General features: G+C 38.1%; 2 protein-coding genes across 3 annotated transcripts in view; both read left to right on the forward strand.

The window, feature by feature from the left end:
- The window catches only part of LOC127529990 (uncharacterized), a 798,609-nt gene that overhangs the window by 747,927 nt on the left and 27,414 nt on the right, over positions 1-23,268 (forward strand). The gene's annotated exons all lie outside the window — the stretch shown is intronic.
- The window catches only part of dscc1 (DNA replication and sister chromatid cohesion 1), a 156,095-nt gene that overhangs the window by 85,254 nt on the left and 47,573 nt on the right, over positions 1-23,268 (forward strand). The window lies entirely within an intron of this gene.

A 23,268-nucleotide genomic window follows, 5' to 3' on the forward strand; every position in this document is an offset into this window, starting at 1 on the left:
AACATTTATCCCAGCCTTACCTAGAAATATTGTCTCAGTTGACATCCAAATAGGTAGAGCCTCAAAAATCTTCACTGGAGACTCCAAGGTTCCATTTAATTACGCGCTTGCCCAAAAAATAAAAAGCCTATACCAGTTTTTTGTCTGTGAAGGTAAGAGACCCTACACTGTTGTTGAAAATGAAGGCTTTCGATAGATGATACGTGTTTTAGAACTGTGATATGTTATACCAATCAGAAAGCAAATAAGTGAAGTTTTTCTGCCTAGGCTTTATGAAGTTCTTAAGCAAAGCATCGTCATATTTCATTGGAGGGAGTAGCCCTAACTTGCTACAGCTGGACATCCAGGGAAGCAAATTCCTACCTGATAATCACATGTCACTACGTTAAAAATGATTGGGCAGCTGTGGAGGATGTCTTGCAGACGAGCACTGAATGCCAGTCACACACAGAGCAACCTCTTTGCTTATAAGCAGAACTGACTGTTATTCCAAAAACCTTTCTAGCACTTCCAATGTGATGTTCCATGGTGTAACTGCATCAGTCCCAAGTTTCTGTATTGGTAATAGAAAGTCCAACAAACATTCCTTCTGTTTAAGCATGTGGCTAGCTGTACTGCTACACTGGAAGAAGTTGGCAACGTGTCTCACCCCGCTGAGCAAGCGGTCAGTTGTTGGAAATTTCAGAGCAGTCTTGTGGTGTTATGGGTCCACAACTCTTGCAGCAAAGGCCGTTTTATTTAAATAAATAATCGCCGCGCTCACGGCTTAGCGAGGGGGCGTGGTGGCTGTAGCAAGCCGCAGGGCGATCTGCGGTGTGGGCGGTTTTCACCTAAGTGCACAGGTGGGAAACTGCCCACATCCATGATTGTTCCTGTGGCTAATGGGCTGCAGCTGCTATGTCCTCTCCGCATATATAGAGAAGCGCGAGCGGGTTAAGAAAGGGAGAGAACAAAAAAAGTAGAAGAGAAAAAGAAACGGAGGTTGCAGGAGGACGCAGGAAGCAGCAGCAGGAGGAGAAAGTCGGTGCGGGAGAACGAGTGAGTGCAGGTTCATGGGCAGCTGTACTGGTAGCTTGGGTGTATGGCCGACACCCGAAGTGTAGCAGCAGTGGTCGCTCCCGCAGAGTTGTTTCTGCAGGGCGGGAGTGACCAGAAGATGGATGACTCTCCGCGGAAGGCAGCGGGAGTTGGACTTGGGGCGAGTATTCCACAGTATGAGCGCCCTGGTTGCTGTGGAACCCAAGTCGCTGGCTGGAAGAGCCTACCGGAGCGAGGGATCGGTGAGGCAATCCAAATAGCGGAAGCAGGCAGAGCGAAAGTCAGCTGCAAGGAGGACGATTCTCCTGTAGAGCGCCCATACGGGTATAGCAGGGGAGTTGCCAGAGAACAGAAGACACCGGGCTTTTTTGATTTTAACATTGTTACTTCCTCTACTGTTTTATCTCTTGGTTTTTAGAAGAGTTTATTGATTTTAACCTCCACTTTTCATTTAATGGATTATTTATTTATTGAAGGAACTGCACAGCACTTTGTTTGCACTTTGGATTTGTTGTAATAAAAGCACTTTGCACTTTTTAACCATCCTCTTGCTCAATTGTTTATTGCCTCACTGACTAGCTCATCGGTGACATTACCAACGGTGATGGGTTCAAGGGCTCCCTAATAGAAGAGGAGCATGGAGCTGAACCCACATCGTCACAAGTCTGTGATACTGAATTGAGTGTGCGCGGAAAGCAGCCAACATGAATTAGCTCTGCAAGACGTACTGCATTGTTGTCTGCCACAATGGCTGGTTCTTTGTCTCTTATGTTCCATTCACTTAATGACACCGCTGTCAACAAACATCAGTTGTAGATCCTCATTTTGAAATGCTTCCTTTTTGTCTGAGGAAGACCTGCGAGGATGGATTAATAACATTCATTATATTTGGACACGCAGGCTTTCAAAAAAAATTATTTTTTTTGGAACCCCGATACCCATTAATAGATATATACTTTATTAATCCCAAGGGGAAATTCACATACTCCAGCAGGAGCATACTGATACATCAAACAATATTAAATTAAAGAGTAATATGTATATAGGCTGAACAGGACCGGAGAAAGTACAGTCCCCTGCAGCGCTCCTGTGTTGCGGACCACAATGGCAGACCTGCAGTTCCCGAGACACGCATACTGAGGTTTGTCTGTAAGATAGTCCATGATCCATGCCTCTAGGTATGAATCTACTCACATCTCTGTCAGCTTGTCCCTAAGGAGCAGATGTTGGATGGTGTTGAAGGCGCTAGAGAAGTCTAGAAACCATTGCCTCTGGGAGAGTGATCGGTGTAGCATATAGATGATGGCATCCTCCGCTCCCACCTTCTCCTGGTATGCGAACTGCAGAGGGTCGAGGGCGTGGCGTACCTGTGGCCTCAGGTGGTGAAGCAGCAGCCACTCCATGGTCTTCATCTCATGTGATGTCAGAGCGACAGGCTGGAAGTCATTCAGCTCACTAGGACGTGATACCTTTATACAATAATAATAATAATAATTTATACAATTATGAAACACAAGAGCAGGCTAGTTATTTTTTAAACTTTTTAAAATATGCTCCACTTTAGAATGCAGTTTCATGAGATAAATTCATATATAGCATGATTGTGGAACAATAACTTTGACTTGAAAATACCAAAGTTATTCTTTAATAAAAGTAACAGAAAAGTATGTCATAGTATTCAAAACTACAAAGTTTGTAGGACTGTCATTTTAGCCAATAATTTAGAGGTGAAAATTTCATATATTTTTTCATACAAGTTTGAATTTGAGTTTAAAAAATGTTTTTATACTACATTAGCTAGGTGCATCAAAATTATTTTAAAAAATATAAATTTTTTAGTCTATTCCATTGTATTCTAATATGTATTAGACAATTCTTTCTCAAAACCAATTGGACCCAGATTTTATGTTATTAACAACAATATCTTTTTATTTAGCACATTTTAATGCAAATGATGTAGCTGAAAGTGCTTTACAAGATGAAGAAAGAAAAGGTTATAAAAATGTAATAATAAGATTAGGCAATACTAAATAATATAGAATAAAGTAAGGTCCAATGGCTGGGAGGATAGAAGAAGAAGGGAAAAAAAACCCCAGAGGGCCAGAGGAAAATAAAAGCAAAATTTGCAGGGGTTCCGAAGCCACGAGACCACCCAGCCCCCACTGGGCATTCTATTGAACATAAATGATCTAAATCAGTCCTCATGTTTTTCTGGCTTCATGTGGAAAAATTAAATGATAATGGTCATGTGGACATCTGGCTTTCAGTCGATCAATGTAGAGACTGCATGGTGCCTTGATCCATGAAACAGGCAGAAAACAATTAACATAGATTGTGGAGCCATGATAAAAACGATAATTCAATGTACAGAATATGAGGGTTACACTAAAATGAAGCTATGAGAAAGCCATGTAAAAATAATGAGTTTTCTAGCAGTTTTTTTAAAGTGCTCCACAGTATTAGCCAGGCAGATTTCTATCGGTAAGCTATTCCAGATTTTATATGCATAACAGCAGAAGGCCGCCTCACCACTTCTTTTAAGTTTAGCTCTTGGAATTCTAAGCAGACACTCATTTGAAAATCTACAGTTACGATTTGGAGAGTAAGGTGAAAGGCATTCCGAAATATAGGATGAAGCAAGATTGTTTAAGGCTTTGTAAACCATAAGCAGTATTATAAAATCGATTCTATTAAGATAAAGTGTGTTGAGAATCTCTGTAAGTCCTGTGGTGGTACTGTTTCTAGAGTGAATGGTGGACCATTGGATTGCTGGTAAATTTGGAGTAACTTTGTTGATTGAAGCATAGAGCAAATTATAAGAAGATTTTGAACATTTCCTTTCCATAGCTTGACAAGCAAATACTGTATGGTTTTGTTTAATACTGTATCATAATTTTCAACATTTATTGCCAAGTAATACAATTGGAGGTTGGGTAGTGACATGCCATCTTCTGCTTAAGATCTCTGTGCAGTCATCTTTTTTTTTTTTTTTTTTTTTTAAACTGTGGCCATTTACAGATAATCAGTTACCAGTAAATTGAATTTTAATAGGTACAAGGGATGATCAGTAATTTTATATACCTGACTGGAAATAAAATCTGCTTGGTTCACACTGATTTCATTACTTCTCAATGTAATCCCATGGACTTCAACAGCCTTGGTCCACTTAGCCTCCAGTAGTTTAATTCCTTCAGAGAAAAGGATTCCTCTTGGTCCTCCAACTAACCCATTACTGTCCTCTTGAGACAATTATCATTGGGAAACACCATCCATATAAGAATTTCTTCAGGTTTCAAAAGAGAAAATAATCACTGGGGGTCAGGTCTGCCGCCATATTCCCTGATCGCAATCTCTGCTTTTTGGGATTTGTGGTACGGTGCATTGTCATCAAGCACAGCAACATGCCTACTGGTACTTTTCCAAGATGTTTCTGTTTAATGGGCTCATGTGACATCATTGTGGAATCATAGGTTTCTCCAGTGATGCTTGGCTTGTGTGGCTTGAATTCCAAAAGCTGAGCACCCTTTGTTTCCCAGAAAACTGTTGCCTCATCTTTTCCTGCCAACTGCTGCACATAAAATTTGTTGGGGATCAGGGACACCTTAAGCTTCCATCGTATGAACTTTTATTTGTTTTAGGGGTCATGGTAGTGAACCCAAGTTTAATCCCTAGTTATAATCCATCAGAAAAAATAAATGGGGCTTTCTCTATGAAGGACTCGGTTCTCGTTACCGAATTCTTGTAGATATGCTTTCTGATCCTGTGTAAATATTTTAATCACCCATTGTCAACTGACCTTTAACATCATGTGTATGATGAAATGAGGAAGCCTAGTTTGTGGGCTGCAACATTAACTTTATCACAATCCTTAATCATGGCCTACAGTTTTTGACACATTTCCTGTGAGGATGCCTCCACTGGACACCCTGTGTTTGTTTAATCTTCAATCAGCTCCTGACCCTATTTAAATTTCTTTGTGTAAAATTTTACCTTTTAGCATCAATATACATCATTACATACATAGCATTCAACCTGTCATTGATTTTCTGTAGCTTCTTCCCTTCCTTTGTAAGGAAATCAGTGATGGAACAGTACTTCTAGTCTGTCAGTTTCTTTGTAGATTCACAAGTAGATGTGTTGCCATTCTCTGTCTGAGTGCTTGATATGAAATTACCTTAAACTGCATGTGTGACATGCCAAGGCATTTCCTGATCTCCAGTGACAATTTCATATTTGTAACACAAATACATGATACTCTGGTAAATACATTATTTCACACCCCACTTATGTGGGAACATTCTCAAAAAGTGGAAGGGATTACCAGCTATTATTGAGTACCTAATTAAGAGATCTGGCATTTTAATGATCTATTCTGGAAGTCTCTGTAGTAATTTTTGATGCCCTCCTAGTCTCTAATTGTTTTTAATGAGAGTGTTATGAAATAATTTTTCCTCTTAAAAGTGGGTTCAGCATTTCCCACAGTGTTCCTCTAGAGACCTCTGAGAATGCATTGATCTCTCAAAAAAATGGTTTATTTTTGCAGGGGAATACTATAAAGTTCTCGTCTGTCGTTGACAGGGTTTCAAGATGCCAGTTGTGAAATGAGTAATTAGGGCGTAACGATGTAAGCTCCAAAATAAGAGGAACATGGTTGAACATGACAATAGTGTCATACTTGAAAGAACTGGCATTGGGCAGGATATTATTATCAAAGATGAAATCAATGCTTGAGTAACTATAATTCACTGATGAAAAGAAAGAACATTCTGTTGAATTTGGATATGAAAATGTCCATGGGTCGGATACATTGTGATTTGTAATAAAGTGTGTAATTAGCTTTGCAGTTTTAGATGTTATATTTGCTATAGTCAAGAACTTATTCAAGTCTAGATTTAAAACCTCTACCTCAAACTTTTCGCCAAGCATTAATCACCGTCTTTCCTAAACAAAATAAGGACTTATTACAATGTGCATCATACAGACCAATTTCACTTCTGAATAATATTAAGATACTCTACAAAGTCCTAGCTAGAAGGATGGAGAAAGTGCTGCCTTCAGTAATATCACAAGATCAAACTGGATTTATTAAAGGCTGACACTTAGCTTCTCATCTTCAACGCCTGTTTAATGTAATATATTAACCCGCAAACTCAAACACCCCAGAGATGATATTATCCTGGGATGCAGAAAAAGCATTTTGATGTGATTGAATGGAACTACCTTTTCACTAGATTGGAGAAATTTGGGTTTGGCCCTAACATTTGTGTATGGATCAGACTACTGTATACCAATCCAGAAGCTTCAGTTTGTATTAACAACATTAATTCAGACTACAGTAATCCCTCCTCCATCGCAGGGGTTGCGTTCCAGAGCCACCCGCGAAATAAGAAAATCCGCGAAGTAGAAACCATATGTTTATATGGTTATTTTTATATTGTCATGCTTGGGTCACAGATTTGCGCAGAAACACAGGAGGTTGTAGAGAGACAGGAACGTTATTCAAACACTGCAAACAAACATTTGTCTCTTTTTCAAAAGTTTAAACTGTGCTCCATGACAAGACAGAGATGACAGTTCTGTCTCACAATTAAAAGAATGCAAACATATCTTCCTCTTCAAAGGAGTGCGCATCAGGAGCACAGACGGTCAGAAACAGAGAGGAAAGCAAACAAATCAATAGGGCTGTTTGGCTTTTAAGTATGCGAAACACCGCCGGTACAAAGCTGTTGAAGGTGGCAGCTCACACCCCCTCCGTCAGGAGCAGGGAGAGAGAGAGAGATAGAGAGACAGAGAAAAACAAACGGAAAAATCAATACGTGCCCTTTGAGCTTTTAAGTATGTGAAGCACCGTGCAGCATGTTGCTTCACGAAGCAGCTGCACACAGAAGGTAGCAACGTGGAGATAATCTTTCAGCATTTTTAGACGAGCGTCCGTATCGTCTAGGTGTGCGAACAGCCCCCCTGCTCACACCCCCTACGTCAGGATCAGAGAAAGTCAGCGCAAGAGAGAGAGCAAAGTAAGTTGGGTAGCTTCTCAGCCATCTGCCAATAGCGTCCCTTGTATGAAATCAACTGGGCAAACCAACTGAGGAAGCATGTACCAGAAATTAAAAGACCCATTGTCCTCAGAAATCCGCGAACCAGCAAAAAATCCGCGATATATATTTAAATATGCTTACATATAAAATCCGCGATAGAGTGAAGCCGCGAAGCGCGATATAGCGAGGGATCACTGTACTTTAAACTAGAACGTGGTACCAGACAAGGATGCCCCTTGTCACCACTACTTTTTGCAATCGCCATTGAGCTACTGGCAGTTCACTGTCGAAATGCTTATGAGATAAAGGGGATTATCAGAGAAGGACTTGAACAGAAAATTTCTCTATATGCAGATGATATGGTACTGTATATATCAGACCCACAAAATGCTGTGCCTGCAGTCCTAACAGCACTAGCAGAATTTCAAAAGATTTCTGGTCTCAGAATTAATTTGACTAAAAGTGTGCTCTTTCCAGTGAATTCACAAGTATACAATATTAGGTTGGACACCTTCCCTTTTATCATTGCAGATCAGTTTAAATATCTAGGGGTGAACATCACAAGTAAACATAAAATTTCACCGTCTGTATGGAAAAAATGCAAGACTTGCATAGATGGTCAACCCTTCATCTCACTTTACCTTGAAGAATTAACATTATTAAAATTCATATCCTTCCTAAGCTTCTCTTTTTACTTCAAAACTTTCCAATATTCATCAATAAATGTTTTTTTAAGAAATTAGATTCAACCATAACCTCATTTATTTGCAATTCAAAACATCCACATATCCAAAGAGTGACCGTACATAGACCTAAGGCAGAAGGTGGCACGGCTCTACCTAACTTTCAGTTTTATTACTGGGCAGCAAACATACAAGCTATAAAAACCTGGACACGGACACAAATAGATGAACATACACAGGCTTGGTCCGCAGTAGAAATAAAATCCTGCAGTACTTCTTTATATTCCTTGCTTTATGCCCCAACAAATGCAAGTTATCGCCAATATACTAACAACCCAATTGTGCTTCACTTACTCAGAATATGGAACCAATGTAGGAAGCATTTTAAGATGGAGAAGCTTTTATCTGTGGCACCTCTGCAGGAGAACCACCTTTTTTCACCCTCTCAAACATATGCAGTTTTTAATATCTGGAAAACATTTGGGTTTAAATCACATAGAGTTCTTTACATACACAATGTGTTTGCTTCCTACAAACAATTACATTCCAAATTTAACTTTCCAGCAACACATTTCTTTCACTACCTTCAAATTAGAAACTTTGTTAAACAGAACCTGCCCAATTTTCCTCCCCTCCCACCTCCCTCTATGCGGGAAAAAATATTGATCAGTCTTGAGGACTCAGACAACATTTCTGTAATATATAAAACCATTTTACAGTCCCTCCCTTTCAAAGATCCAAGAGGACAGTGGAAAAAGGATCTCTCTCACTCTACATATCAGAAAAGGAGTGGAAGGTAGCAATGCAGAGAATTCACTCAAGTTCCATATGTGCAAAGCATACAAATATTCAACTCAAAATTATATATTGAGCACATCTGTCTCGTTTAAAATTGTCCAAAATGTTTCCAGGGCAAGATCCAACCTGCGAACGCTGCAGTCAAGTTCTAGCCACACTGGGTCACATGTTTTGGGCCTGCACCAAATTAACATCATTCTGGACCAAAATCTTTAAATGCCTTTCAGACAGCCTTGGTGTCACAATCCCTGCTAACCCATTAACAGCTGTGTTTGGTGTACTTCTCGATGAGCTTAAAGTGGAGAAGGACAAACAAACTGTCATCGCCTTTACTACACTATTGGCACATAGACTTATCTTGCTCATCTGGAAGAATCCTAACTCTCCTCTTTTAAGTCGGAGGGTAACTGATGTTTTATATTATTTGAAACTGGATTAAATCAAATTCGCACTTAGAGGATCAGTGCAGAACTTCTTCAAAAGCTGTCAGGATCTAATCAATAACATTTTAGAATAAGCATTTAAAGCACTGAGGAAGCAGATTCTCTCCCTATTTCTTTTTCTTCTCCATTTATCTTTATATAGTTATTAATTCATCTATTTACTTATTTTTACTAGCTTTAAGTTTTACTGTGCTGGCCATGCTGTCTTTCTCAGGGGTGGGGGTCGATTTGTTTTCAATCCCATTTTTGTAAAAAAATTGATCTATTTGTATAATAAAAATATATATTAAAAAAAACCCTCTAGTGATTATAATTTTATGAGTGTTCATGTTAGTAACCAATGTGAATTCACTTCAAGTAAATTCTCTGTTGTCAACATTAGGTGCATATTTCTTTACCAGAATTATTTTAGTGTTGTGGTAAGTTCCCCACAACCATGACACAGCACCCTTCAGGCCTTTGAGGTAGGAGAATACTTTTTTCTCTTTAGGTCGGGATTAAGACTTTTGGCATTCCAGTTTACAAAGTTTAATGATTGATCAGGCATTTACTGCTTCTGAACGTTAGGAGACATTTTTTGATCTTTAATTAAAGTAGTGTGTTATTTCCAAGTTAAATATAACACTAAGTTCATATCTTCTCTTCCAGGTGTTAGTATTGGTAAACTAGATTCATGCCCAAAATATAAAATATCTCCTCTAACAGTGGTTAAGTAAAGATTAAAATGAGATATCATGATCATAGTTAAGTCCAGGTAGAATCAACCTGGAGTAAGCTTTTAAAATCCCCTCCAAAAAAAAAAAAAAAGATATATTTAGTCAGTTGACAATGATATTACAAAAGACATATATTTGTGATATAATGTATGTGCCATAGTTTATATAGTGTGTTCATATATTTTCTATAAGTTCAGGGCTTGAAATTTGGTGTGGAATTGCAGGTATCCCTCTTAAAATAAATATTTCATGCAAATTCTAATTTTTAAAGCATAACTTTTCCACACATATTAATTTGGTTAGCAATCTATCTTGTTTGTTGCAAGAATATTAGGCTTTTTATTTTTTTAATTTTTTTTATTTTATTGTAATCATTCCATACATATAGAAAAAATAGGATTGAAAACAAATCAAACCCCACCCCTGAGAAGGAGAGCATGGCCGAAGGAGTAATACTTAAGGCTTGTAAACATGCCTAAATTATTGAGTTTAATAGGGCAAAAAAAGATAAATGGAGAAGGAAAAGAAAATTCTTCTTATTCTAAAATATTATTGATTAAATCCTGCCAGGTTTTGAAAAAATTCCTGTACAGATCCCCTAACTGAGAATTTGATTTTTTCCAATTTCAGATAATATAAAACATCAGTTTCCCACTGACTTATTAGAGGAGAGTTAGGATTCTTCCAATTTAACAAAATCAGTCTGCGTGCCAAAAGTGTAGTGAATGCAATCACAGTTTGCTTGTCTTTATCCATTTCAAATCCATCTGAAAGAACACCAAACACAGCTATTAGTGGGTTAGGAGGGATTGTGACACCAAGGCTGTCTGAAAGGCACTTAAAAATTTTGGTCCAAAATGAAGTTAATTTGGTGCATGCCCAAAACATGTGACCCAGTGAGGCAGGAGCTTGGTTGCAGCGTTCACAGGTTGGATCTTGCCCTGGAAACATTTTGGACAGTTTTAAGCGTGACAGATGAGCTCGATATAAAATTTTGAGTTGAATAATTCTATGCTTTGCGCATATGGAGCTCGAGTGAATTCTCTGCATTGCTACCTTCCATTCCTTTTCTGATATATTAATTAAGAGATCTTTTTCCCATTGTCCTGTTGGATCTTTGAAAGGTAGGGACTCTAATAAAATTTTATATATTGCAGAAATGGCGTCTAAGTCCTCGAAGTTTAGCAGTATTTTTTCTAGCATGGTGGAGGGTACAAGATGAGAAAAATCGGGCAGGTTCTGTTTGACAAAGTTTTCTAATTTGAAGATAGTGAAAGAAATGTGTAGCTGGAAGGTTAAATTTGGAATGTAATTGTTCAAAGGATGCAAAGATGTTGTCTATATAAAGATCTCTGAGCAATTTAATCCCAAATCTTTTCCAGATATTAAAAACTGGATATGTTTGCGAGGGTTGAAACAGGTGGTTCTCTTGCAGGGGTGCCACAGATAGAAGATTTTTCCATCTTAAATTGCTTTCTAATTTGGTTCCATGTTCTGAGTGAGTGAAGCACAATTGGGTTATTAGTATATTTGCGATAACTTGCATTTATTGGAGCGCAGAGCAGGGAATATAAGGAAGTGCTGCAGGATTTTACTTCTATTGCGGACCAGGCCTGTGTATGTTCATTTATTTGTGTCCAGGTTTTTATGGCTTGTATGTTTGCTGCCCAGTAATAAAACTGAAAATTAGGTAGAGCCATGCCACCTTCTGTCTGAGGTCTTTGTAGGGTCGCTCTTCGGATACGTGAATGTTTTGAGTTCCAAATAAATGAGGTTATGGTTGAATCTAATTGCTTAAAAATGATATATTGATATATATTGGGATGTTTTGAAATAAAAAAAAAAAAAAAGAAGCTCAGGAAGGATATTCATCTTAACAACGTTAATTCTTCCGGCTAGAGTGAGATGAAGGGTTGACCATCTATGCAAGTCTTGCTTAATTTTTTCCATACAGACAGCGAAATTTTGTTGATAAAGAGCTTTATGTTTACTTGTGATATTTACCCCTAGATATTTAAACTGATCTGCTATGGTAAAAGGTAGGGTGTCCAATCTAATATTATATGCTTGTGAATTCACTGGAAAGAGTATACTTTTATTCAGATTAATTCTGAGACCAGAAATCTTTTGAAAATCTGAAAGTGCTGTTAAAACTGCAGGCATAGTGTTTTCTGGGTCTGATATATATAAAACCATATCATCTGCATATAGAGAAATTTTCTGTTCCAGTCCTTCTCGGATAATCCCCTTCATCTGATAAGAATTTCGACTGCGGATCGCCAGTGGTTCAATGGCGATTGCAAACAGCAGTGGTGACAAAGGGCATCCTTGTCTGGTGCCACGTTCTAGTTTAAAGTAGTCTGAACAAATGTTGTTAATACAGACTGAGGCTTTTGGACTGGTATACAGTAGTTTGATCCATGCACAAATATTTGGGCCAAACCCAAATTTCTCCAATGCAGTGAAAAGGTAGTTCCATTCAATCATATCAAATGCTTTTTCTGCATCCAATGATAATATCATCTCTGGGGTGTTTGACTTTGCTGGTAAATATATTACATTAAACAGGCGTCGAAGATTGGAAGATAAGAGTCGGCCTTTAATAAATCCAGTTTGATCCTGTGATATTACCGTAGGCAGCACTTTCTCCATCCTTCTAGCTATGATTTTTGAGAGTATCTTAACATCATTATTCAGGAGTGAAATTGGTCTGTATGATGCACATTGTAACAAGTCCTTATTTTGTTTAGGAAAGATGGTGATTAATGCTTGTCGAAATGTTTGAGGTAGTATTTGGTTGTCTCTAGCTTCTGTAAATGTTGCCAATAAGAGGGGAGCTAGCTGAGTGGAGAATTTCTTATAAAATTCTATAGGGTAGCCATCAGGGCCTGCTGATTTCCCGCCTTGAAGTGACTTTATAGCATCTAGTAATTCTGATAGGGTCAGAGGTTTATCTAGTTCCTCAGCACTAAAAGTATCTATTTGTGGTATCTGTAATGTATCCAGAAATGCATTAGATTGTGTGTTGTCTTCTTTAAACTCAGTAGAATATAAGGTTTTATAGTAGTCTGTGCATTATATTTTTATGACCAATGATTTCATCTCCATTAGTGTTGGTGATTACTGGGAATGCATTGCGAACTTCTTGCTTGTGGATTTGTTGAGCTAAAAGCTTATTAGCTTTCTCTCCGTGTTCGTAGTAATGATGTCTTGATTTATAAATAAGTTGTTCAGTTTCTTTAGTTGTCAAGATGTTGAGTTCTGTATGCAGAGCCTGCCTTTTCCTATGAAGAGCCTCACTTGGACGCCTGGCTTTTTCATCTATTCTAGTAATTTCGCTTCTTAGCTCTGACACTTTCTTGGTTTCTAATTTATTTCTGTGGGAAAGATATGAAGTAATCTGTCCTCTTAAGAAGGCCTTTAGAGTTTCCCAGAGTGTTCCTGTAGAGACCTCAGGGTGTGTTTGTCTCTAGGAAGAAGCTAATTTGTTTGGATATAAATTGTGTACAGTTCTCATAATGATTTTAGCTCCAAAACTAGAGGTGCATGAGCAGAGATAACAATTGTGTCATATTTACAAGATTTAATCGTATGCAAGAAATTATTATCTATAAAGAAATAATCGATTCTTGAGTAGCTATGATGCACTGGTGAGTAGAACGAATATGTTCTTGAGTTTGGGTTTAGAAACCTCCAGGTGTCTGATAAGTTGTGGTTGGTTACAAACTGTGTAATTGTCTTTGCAGTGTTAGATGTCATCCCCCCTGTGGCAGGAGTCCTATCTAAGAGTGGATTTAAAACACAATTAAAGTCCCCAGCCATTATAATTTTATGAGTGTTCATATTGGGAATGGATGCAAATAGATTTTGCATGAATTCCTTATCATCGACATTGGGTGCATAAACATTTATCAAAATCATTTTACAGTTAAATAAGTTGCCCATGACCATCACATATCTAATGCTACAAATGGGACTGTTCTATATGTGAGAATTCCCACCCCTCTAGTTTTCTTTGTAAAGCTAGAATGGAACATTTGGCCAGTCCAGTCTTTTTGTAGCCGGAATTGGTCCTTGCTTAGTAAGTGGGTCTCCTGTAAAAATACTATTTTAGCGTTTAAGCCTGTTAGGTGAGAGCATACTTTCTTTCTATTTAATTCGTGATTCAGGCTTTTAACATTCCAGCTCACAAAATTAACTGTCCCATCATGGAGACATTGATTCTGAATTTTTAATGTCATTTTATAGTCTTAACTGGTAGTGAGGCAGTTTTAATCTTAATTTCCAATTTCCCCACAAGTTATTGCCATACAGCCTATTGTTGCGTTGATAGTTATAATTATAAGGATTAAAAGGATAGATTAGATATAGCCTACTCTCCTTCTCTCTCCCCCCCTTATCCCCCCACCCACCCCTTTTTGCCTCCCCATATGAGGCTAGACCCCACTTCACAATGTCCCAGTCCTCTGACATACCGAGAGACAGAGCGTTTGAGAATTAAAAAGTAGAGATATCTATTGCAGCTAAAGTTTAAATACTATCTGCCAAAAATATAATCATTAACAGTCTTTAAGCTTAAAATATAATCTTCAGCAATTTTAAAATAATAAGATAATAAAATAATGAACCCTGGGAATGGTGTTGAAAAGTGGTCTAAGATAAGCAAAGTAAATCCTAATGCAATAATAGAAATAAAAATAAACCAACGGTATGATGTTAAACAGTCTCCTTTAAGGAAGTAAAAAAAAAAAAAACCCTACTTTAGTTACATCCACACACTCACGTCTATAACTTCCACACACTCACGTCTATAACTGTAATTAAAACGTATAGCGTCCAAGTAAAGAAAAGGATGTATGATTATAATACTCATATCTTTACAAGTGGATCAGACATTAGGTGATAGCTCCTTGCCATGCCATGACGGGATACAGCTCATTATTGTCTTCCAAAAGAGTGTTGGGAACAGCTTCTTTAATTCCTTTTCAGCTTCGTCCTTGCTTGAAAATGCATAATATTGGCCACAAACTTCCACTTTCAGTTTGGCGGGATACAAGAGGCTGTATTTGATATCGGCTTTCCGTAACAGCTGTTTAATGATGAAGAAGGCTGCCCGTTTTGCAGCTGTTAAAGGTGAGAAGTCAGGGAAAATACAGATGAGATTATTTTCAAATATAATCTCTTGCTTGTGTCTGAGAAGTGCTATCACATCAAGCTTACATCGTAGTCGCTCAAAGCGAACAATAAAAGACCTAGGTGTAAAGGTATTTGAACTGCGTAAACGATAAGCTGCTGCTATCTCGGTATCTGGTTTAAAGTCATCTCCAGTTATTTTAGAGAGTAAATCTACTGCAAATTTAACTGGGTTTGTACTTTCTCATTTCTCAGGTAGCCCTTCGATTCTAATATTATTCCTTCTGCACCCATCCTCCAGGGCTGCAAGTCTGTCTCCCGAGTTTTTTGCATTCGGAATTCGCAGCTATAGCCGTTTCATTGGCGTTAGATGCCAATTGTTCCGCTGTTTCAATTCAAGCCATGAATGCCTGCTTAACGTCATCCAGCTGACCAGCAAGTTTTTTCAGTTTGGATCTATTTTCTTCAATGTGTTCCTCTATTTTCCCCACTATACCTTTTAAAGGTCAAATCAAAACGATTAAATAGACGCATTTCCCGGTCTTTATTATCCTTCTTAAGCTCATTTACGGCTGTGGAGGTGGCAGTCGCCAGTGTTGCGATCATCTCTTTCAGTTCGGACAGGTCGCTTCGGCTTTCATGCTCCGTGGGTGGAATTACCTCTCCTATTACAGCCGATGCTTCGGGCTCGTGAGGAGTACATGAGAGCACGTACTGCAGGGCCTTTTCTAGTTTTGATTGATCTTCTTCTGAAATCGGCGATCCATCATGACCTGCATCACTTGCATCTTCACTCCCATTTTCACTCTCGACTAGAGACGATGCGGTGGAGCAAAGTCCTAGGAAGTCTGCGCATTCGTCTGCCAGTTCCAGGTCAGTCTCCGAGAGCCCGTGCCTTGCACTTGGGCTTGATGTCTGTGTAGACTTTGATGTAGTTTTAAGTTTCTTTTCCAGTTCTTTCTGTCCTCTCTTCTTGTTACTCATGTTTATATACTGTAGTGGAAGCTCCTCGGGTTGGGTAAATACAGGATATCTCTAAATAATAAGAAATACGTGAGAAAATAAAGCCGCTGCTAACGGAGCTCTGCTTCAGACGTCCATCTCCTGTAATGGACGAGACCAACTCCCAAATATAGGCTTTTTAAAATGACTATTTTATAATGGTGCCTAATTTATTACTTAAGAATTATTTTTTCATTGTGTACGTTTTGTTAAGCTTGCATGCATACAATGTTTTTAATTGTTGCAGCTGGAACTTACATTTGCACAGCAGGAGTCAAAGACATCCCTCAGTGCCCTTTTTTTAAACTGTTCTTTTCAAGGTTGAGTGGACTTTGTTAAATTGAATTCTTAAAATAGATTGAAGTATGTTCTTGTGCTAAAATCAAAACTAAAATCCCAGAAATTGACTTGGATTGTTTAGTGGACTAGTATTTAGTTTCATTCCTTCCTTCATTCTTGATAAACTAACCCAATTTGTGGCTTCATTGAAAATCATCATTACTTTAAAATGATTATGGTAGGCTCACTACCTTTAAATCTTAATCTGAAAAGTAAATTCAGTAACACATACAAACAAATAAAGAATGCTCAATGACAAGGATGTGTAAAGGGGGCACTGAGGCTGCCACAGCACCCTTATTTATTGGGGTAATAATTGAGTAATATTAGTATAGTCGGACTTTTGCATGAGCTAACCTGGGCTACTTCTTTGTTTTTCAGAGTTACATTCCTGCCTATAAATTTGTCGATCCTGTCAGCTTTAACTTCATTGCTGTTATTCCTGAGATAGCGTATCCACCGCTAGCTGCAGGTACACTGTCTTCCCCAAGTTTGCTCCTCTGCAATAATCAGCAGCTCTTGACAAGCCATTTTGCAGCCAGAATACGGGCTATTAGAACATGTAGTGTTTGAAGAAGAAAGCCGTTTGTTGTGTTAGTGACACTTCTTTAGAAATGGCCATTAACTTTACTAGAAATGGAATCTACTGTTTATTAATTATGAATTAAGGTTAAGGTTTCTTTATTTAGTCATGTTTACACAAGAAAACATGAAATTTGCCTTCTCAGTTGCATCTAATAACAGACAGAATGAAATAAAACAGACAAGTAGAAACAAGAAAGGTTAAGGTAAGGCAGTTAGATAATACATATTTACACCAAAAAAAAAAAGGTTACAGAATAAATATCAAAACCTTAATCAATATCTCCGATATTTCTTATTGAAAAGTTGTATGGCACTAGGAAGGAAGGAGTTTCTGGAGCGATTTGTGTGGGTTTTCAAAGCGACTATCCTTCCTGATTTACTGATGTTTAGTTCTACATGTAATAGATGTCTGTCATCAGTTGAGATGATTTCCAGTTTCTTTAACATTGCCCTCTGACACACACTAGTCAAATCATCTACATCAGCCCCAATAACTTTAGCTGCATACTTCGTAATCTGCTGGAGTTTTTTGAGTTTTGAATTGTCATAGACTATTAGACCAGGCAATGAAACTGAAAGTGATCACAGACTGGATCATACTGCGATAGAAGGACAGCATGAGGTCCTTGTCTACTTTAAATAGTTTGAGTTTATGGAGGAGAAATAAGCGCTGGTTGCATTTAGAAAATATTTTTTTTGTATTAGTATTCCAGTTAAGATTGTTATCTGGTAAGTTCCTAAGTATTTATATTCAGTCACTATTTCTACCTCCTCTCCCAGAACTACAATAGGTGAACATACAGATTTCTGTCTCTTAAAATCAAAAATCATTTCTTTGGTCTTTTTTACATTCAGAGTTGAGATAGTTTTTATTGTACCAGTTTACCATACAGTCCACTTGATTTAGATTGTGGCTTTCATCCTCCCCAGATATGCATCCTATGGTCATGGTGTCATCCGCATACTTGATAATGGAGCAGTGGTCATTATTCTGTCTCAAGTCACTTGTGTACAGAGTAAACAGTAATGGTGATAAGACACACCCCTGCAGACTTCCTGTGTTTGAATGAATGACTATTGAAAACGTGTCCTGTACTTTTAACTGTCTGTGAACAGTTTAAAAGAAAGTTCTGAATCCATAGTGTAATAAATGGGTTTACATTCATACTGTTCAATTTCCCAATCAGTATATGAGGCTGTATAGTATTGAACGCTGAAGAAAAATCCAAAAATAGTGCTCTGACATATGAACCAGGCTGATCACGAAAGGTGTAGATTTGATGTAAGATAGCAGAGTATCTTCCACACTTCTGTTTGCACAATAAGCAAATTGATTGTTGTCTTGAAAACACTTTGTCTCTGTCATTAAAATGTTTTTCACCAAATGTTCAAAGCATTTCATTGGAATAGATGTAAGTGCCACTGGTCTGTAGTTATTTAAACAGCTTGGCCTAGAAACCTTAGATACAGGGGTAATGATTGATTGATTGTTTGCACAGATTAGGTACAATACCACAGGTCAGAGACCAGTTAAAAAGCAAATGAAAACCTGGAGAGAGCTGCTTAAAGCAAGACTTTAAGAGCCAACCTGATATGCCTTCTGGTCCCACTGCACTGTTTGTTTTGGCCTACCGCAACCCTTTCTCCACTTCAGTAAAACTGAACCCCATCACAGCAGAATTTCTGGTGTTTTTATAAAGCATCTCCTTTATTTCTGTATTTTGGGTGCTGAAATCACTTGTTTCAAATCTGGCAAAAATGTTATTCAGTTCATCAGCTAAAAGCTTGTGGTCTTTGTCAGCTGGAAAATTCACATTCTTTTTAGAGCCCAGTCCTGTAATTGAAGGTGACAACTTTGCTGAAATTGTAAACTCCAAATACGCATGGAAATATCACACATTTACTGCCCAGTAAAATAGCTTAGAACCGTAGACCATGGTTAGTGTAAACACACCCAGGCCTGTCACAAAATCTAGGCTGTTCATCAGGTCTGATGTCTTTGTACTCCGCATATATTATTCAGAACGTTAAGGATGAGATGTACTGGTCAACAAAACAATCATCTTAAATGCCTTGTGGATAGCAGATTCTGGCTGAAAAATGTTTGACCTTACTTTTCTGGTACAGGTAAAATTCCGTTAACGAATATTTTTACAACAAAATTTTCATTTCAACAAAATATTTTTATGGTCCCAACAGTTTCCCTATATGATGCGAGTCTATAGAAATCTCGTTTCTACGAAGTACATTCAGCAGATACTTTCATTACAATAAAGTGCCCAAAAGACCATGAAATGCCTGAATGAATCATCCACAGAGCAGTTAGTTCTGTGGTCGCAGCTCAGTTATGCACAACAATCCCCAAACAGAAACATTGTAAAAAAAAAATTTTTTCTTCCATCTTTGCTCGTACTATTTTTTTGCTGTTTTTGTTTTCGGTGGTTTTCAGTGATACCTTTTAGTTATTGCTCATCAACATTTGAAAAACATCCATTGGAATTTAACTCATTGTCACCCTCCTATAGCAACGGCAGACACAAAACAACGATAACAGTTCAAATTAGAAAAAAAAAAACTTAAAATTTTTGCAGCTCTTGATTGTGGGCAAAAAGAAAAAAGACGTTGCCAATGAATTCGGAATTTCGCCATTGACACTGTCAACTTTCTTGAAAGTCCGAGCAAAAAAAAAGAACAAAAATCTCGGGTTGCAAATGTATGTGAACTGCTGCATTTGAAGGTGTCGAAAAAGCCGTTTTATGTGGTTCAGTGATGCTCACTCAAGAAACATTCCTATTAATGCTGCACTGATTCAAGAAAATGTGAGCTTTCTAAACTCTCTTGGGACCTCCCCCATCTGGACAACACACTGAAGACCGTCCCAAAGTGCTATTGCCATGTCTGTGGAAGACTGTTTATATGTTGCCAGGGCAACAGCAGGCTCACAGATCTGCTGTGTCTCTGCGTCAAAGCAAACTCGATGGGTAATGCAGGGAACAGGATTACTTGGCCATTAACCTGGCCACAACCCTTCCTGACTGCTGTGTCAGTTTATAGGAGAGTGGCAGATCCTGCAACAATAAATAACTGTGCTGTTCCTGTTTCAAGCTGAATAAAGTTGGTTTTGCTAAAGTACTGAGACTGAGCCTCGTGTTTTGGGGTGTAAGACAGAGCCTTATAGTGCGTTTCCGATCTTTTCGGATTCGTTTCTGTGGCGCCTCACTGCACTGCTGTTGCCCTACCCCGACAACGGACAAACAATCTTACACAGACGTGTCAATCGCGCTTCAGGATGCACCTCAGCATGACGTTTCTGTTGGGTGGGGGAAATCCCAGGGTGAGGGGGGGATTGAGGGGATCCCAAAAGAGTTCAGAAACCTCACGATATGAAAAAGAAGAAAAGGATTGAATCGGCTTCTGATTGATAACTGTGCTGCCCACAACATTCTTTCACATTTAGATAATGTTCGCGTTGAATTCCTCCCACCCAATTGCACAGCAGTGCTTCAGCCTTTGGATTTGGGCATCATTCTCGCACCCTGAAATTGTATTATCACAAGGAAATGCTGAGACAAATTCTCGGCAGCATAACTTGTAGACAGGAGGAGATTAAAATTAATGCGAAATAAGGTATTGAATTGATTGCAGATGCCTGGACGCAAGTTAAAGAAAGCACTATAGCTACAAATACAGAATCTCATTACAACAAAATATTTTTAGGTCCCTGGAAGTTCGTTGTAATGGAATTTTACCTGTATTTGCATTTTGTAACCTGTTACTTTGCACAGTAGTAAGGAATACCTTTTGAAAATAAAACCTTTATTTGAAGCACTGATATAGAGGTTCACTAAAGTGTACATACCTGAGTAGAATATTGTTGTTGACCAATCATTTATAGTTTTGTAAGGTCATTTGGTAGTGAAGCAATACAAATATACAATTACTGAGTTGGCACTGTATCCATTTTACTGAACAACAAGTAACGTTTATTGGAGGTTTAACAAAAGATTCAGCAAACTGGAAGAAAAATCTAAGCCTGCTGTATTTGCATTTTTAATTTAATTTTTTTTAAACTAATTAAATCATTTAAATGGTGGACGTTATTGCAGTAGGGCTAGATTTGAAAACTCATTTCATGTGCATGTAGGTCATTTAGCATTCAAGGAAGTTGGCGATAGATATATCTATGGTGAAGGCAGCCATTTAACTCTAAAAAGGATATTTCAACTTTGTAGGACACCTTTCTTGATGCTAACACAATTCACCTTTATTTCCTTTTATGGTCTTTTAACAGTTTATGGTAATCTCAAAGAAATTATGTTCACTGGCAAACTAATAATAGTCCTAGTCATTCTTAAACCTGCTTACTCCATTTTATAGGAGCAGGACGTAAGACTCAAACCTAGCAGCACTGGGCACAATGCAAGAAAAGGGCATGGACAAAGTACCAGTTTATCACAGGATCTACTCACACATGTACTCGCATGTGCAGTGAAACTATTTAAGCAAACATGCACATCTTTGAGAATGTAGGAGGATAACTGGAGTACCCAGAAGAACAGCACAGAGTCACATGGAAAACATGCAGACTCCATGCAGACAATCAGGTGCTGGATTTTAAACTAGCACGCTGAAGCTGTAAAGTGGTCGTGCTGATCATAGCTTACTGTAGGTGACACCATAGTGCACAATGAATATATTAACTATATTTCAACTAAATATCCCAGATTTCTTAAATTAAGTACAGTCACAATTAGTCTTTTGATTGCTCTATTGTCTTAGTTACAGAAAATGATACTCTGATAGGAAAACAGTATGGTATGGATGAAAAAAGAATACATTTTTCTTCCCACATTTTATTTTACATTCTATTGATTGTTTTGTATTACTTACATCAGTAAGTATGGTGTTTTTGCTAAATATGAGTGGAAATCTCTACATCTCTAATGAAACCATTTTTTTATTTAAAGTTACAGCAGACAGAAATTGGAATGACTGGATGAAAATGTTGCTCAGAATTTTGTAACTACATAAACATCATAAAGAATAAGTAATGACATTTAAATAAATGCCTGAAATATGAATATCAAAGTTTTAAATTGTGGGTTTTTAACATCATTTTTGATGGGGTAACACAAGTGTGATCTCACACACATAAGTTTTACAGTAGCTTTTGGGAGGTTATCTTATCTGCAACACTGCCCTTTGATGAGCAATCTGAGCGATTTCCACTCAGTCCTAGTGGAAAGTGGAGTGTGCCATTGTTAATGCTGGCTCTGTCTGCATCTCATCTGCATTATTATTATTATGTTGGCTTTATTATGTTTAGTATTCCCTGAGCAAGGCAATGTTTAAATTCATCTAATCCAGCAAGATCTTTCATAGGTACACCAGAAGAATAATGCTTGCGCATTATTTCTTCTAGATACGCAAGTTTCATAGTCTGTAATAACTGAGTTGTAATTTTGCTGTGCAGCCCCTCAGTGTTTTCGATTTTAAGTTCTTCGGCAATGCATCTAATGAATTCACCACATACTGTGTCATTATCATAAGATTTCAATACATCCATTTTGCTCTTTTTATTAGCAAGGTTTATGATGTATATTTAAAGAATGATAATTTCTCACAGCCAGTCACACAGGCTAAATTAAATTTTATTTTCAATCGTTTAAATGTCCTTAATCGGCAGAGCTTTCACAGGTTGCGAGTTTGGCCCAATATCTTTCGAGGACACTGCATAATTACACAGTCATTAGGATTTTCATACAGTACATCTGACTCATTCCTATTGGACTGTTGTCAATATCAGATAACTGATGACAAGTGTTGATTGAAGACATTCGTCAAAGTGTTTTTCATGGTATATTTGCTGTGTTTGCCAGAGGTTTTGTTAGCAGAGTTTCCCTGAAAATTTGTTGTGCAGCTGGCTTAGATGAACTTTTTTCCCCCCCGCTCCCCATTATGCTTTGCAATGCCAGCATGGCATGATAGCGCTGTTGTTCCCTAGTATATAACCATGATCCATTGCTTTACAGGCTTACAGTCTGCCAGTTATAGTCAATCTGCCAATGCAGAGCAGCAAGCACAGGCTCATCCACACCCTACCCTACTCCTCTTCTTAGTGTATAGCTCTACTCCTCTATCACCCAGGTGCTGAAGCGTTAGAAACCACTCCTGCTCAGCAACCCCCAAATACAGCACATAAATGGACACCTGTCAAAATTGTGGGGACTGCAGCTCCTGCACTATCTACCCGTGGCCCACTTCCACTAGCTCATGGTTAGTTGCTTCCCCAACTGGAAAATCCTCGGCCGCCATTACTTTGTGATTCTGTGGACAGAGGGACATTCAAAAAAAAAATGAAGAGTCCCAGATCATCGGCTCTTGTCCCAGATTATCCCTTGTCTTATTGTCTTTGTTGCTCTGTTTGGTTTTCTATAACTCTAATTTGCACTGGGCTTATGGGAGTCAAGTCTCATTGAATTCATGTTTCCTG

This window comes from Erpetoichthys calabaricus, chromosome 13 (assembly GCF_900747795.2).
Source record: "Erpetoichthys calabaricus chromosome 13, fErpCal1.3, whole genome shotgun sequence".
Lineage (NCBI taxonomy): Eukaryota > Metazoa > Chordata > Cladistia > Polypteriformes > Polypteridae > Erpetoichthys > Erpetoichthys calabaricus.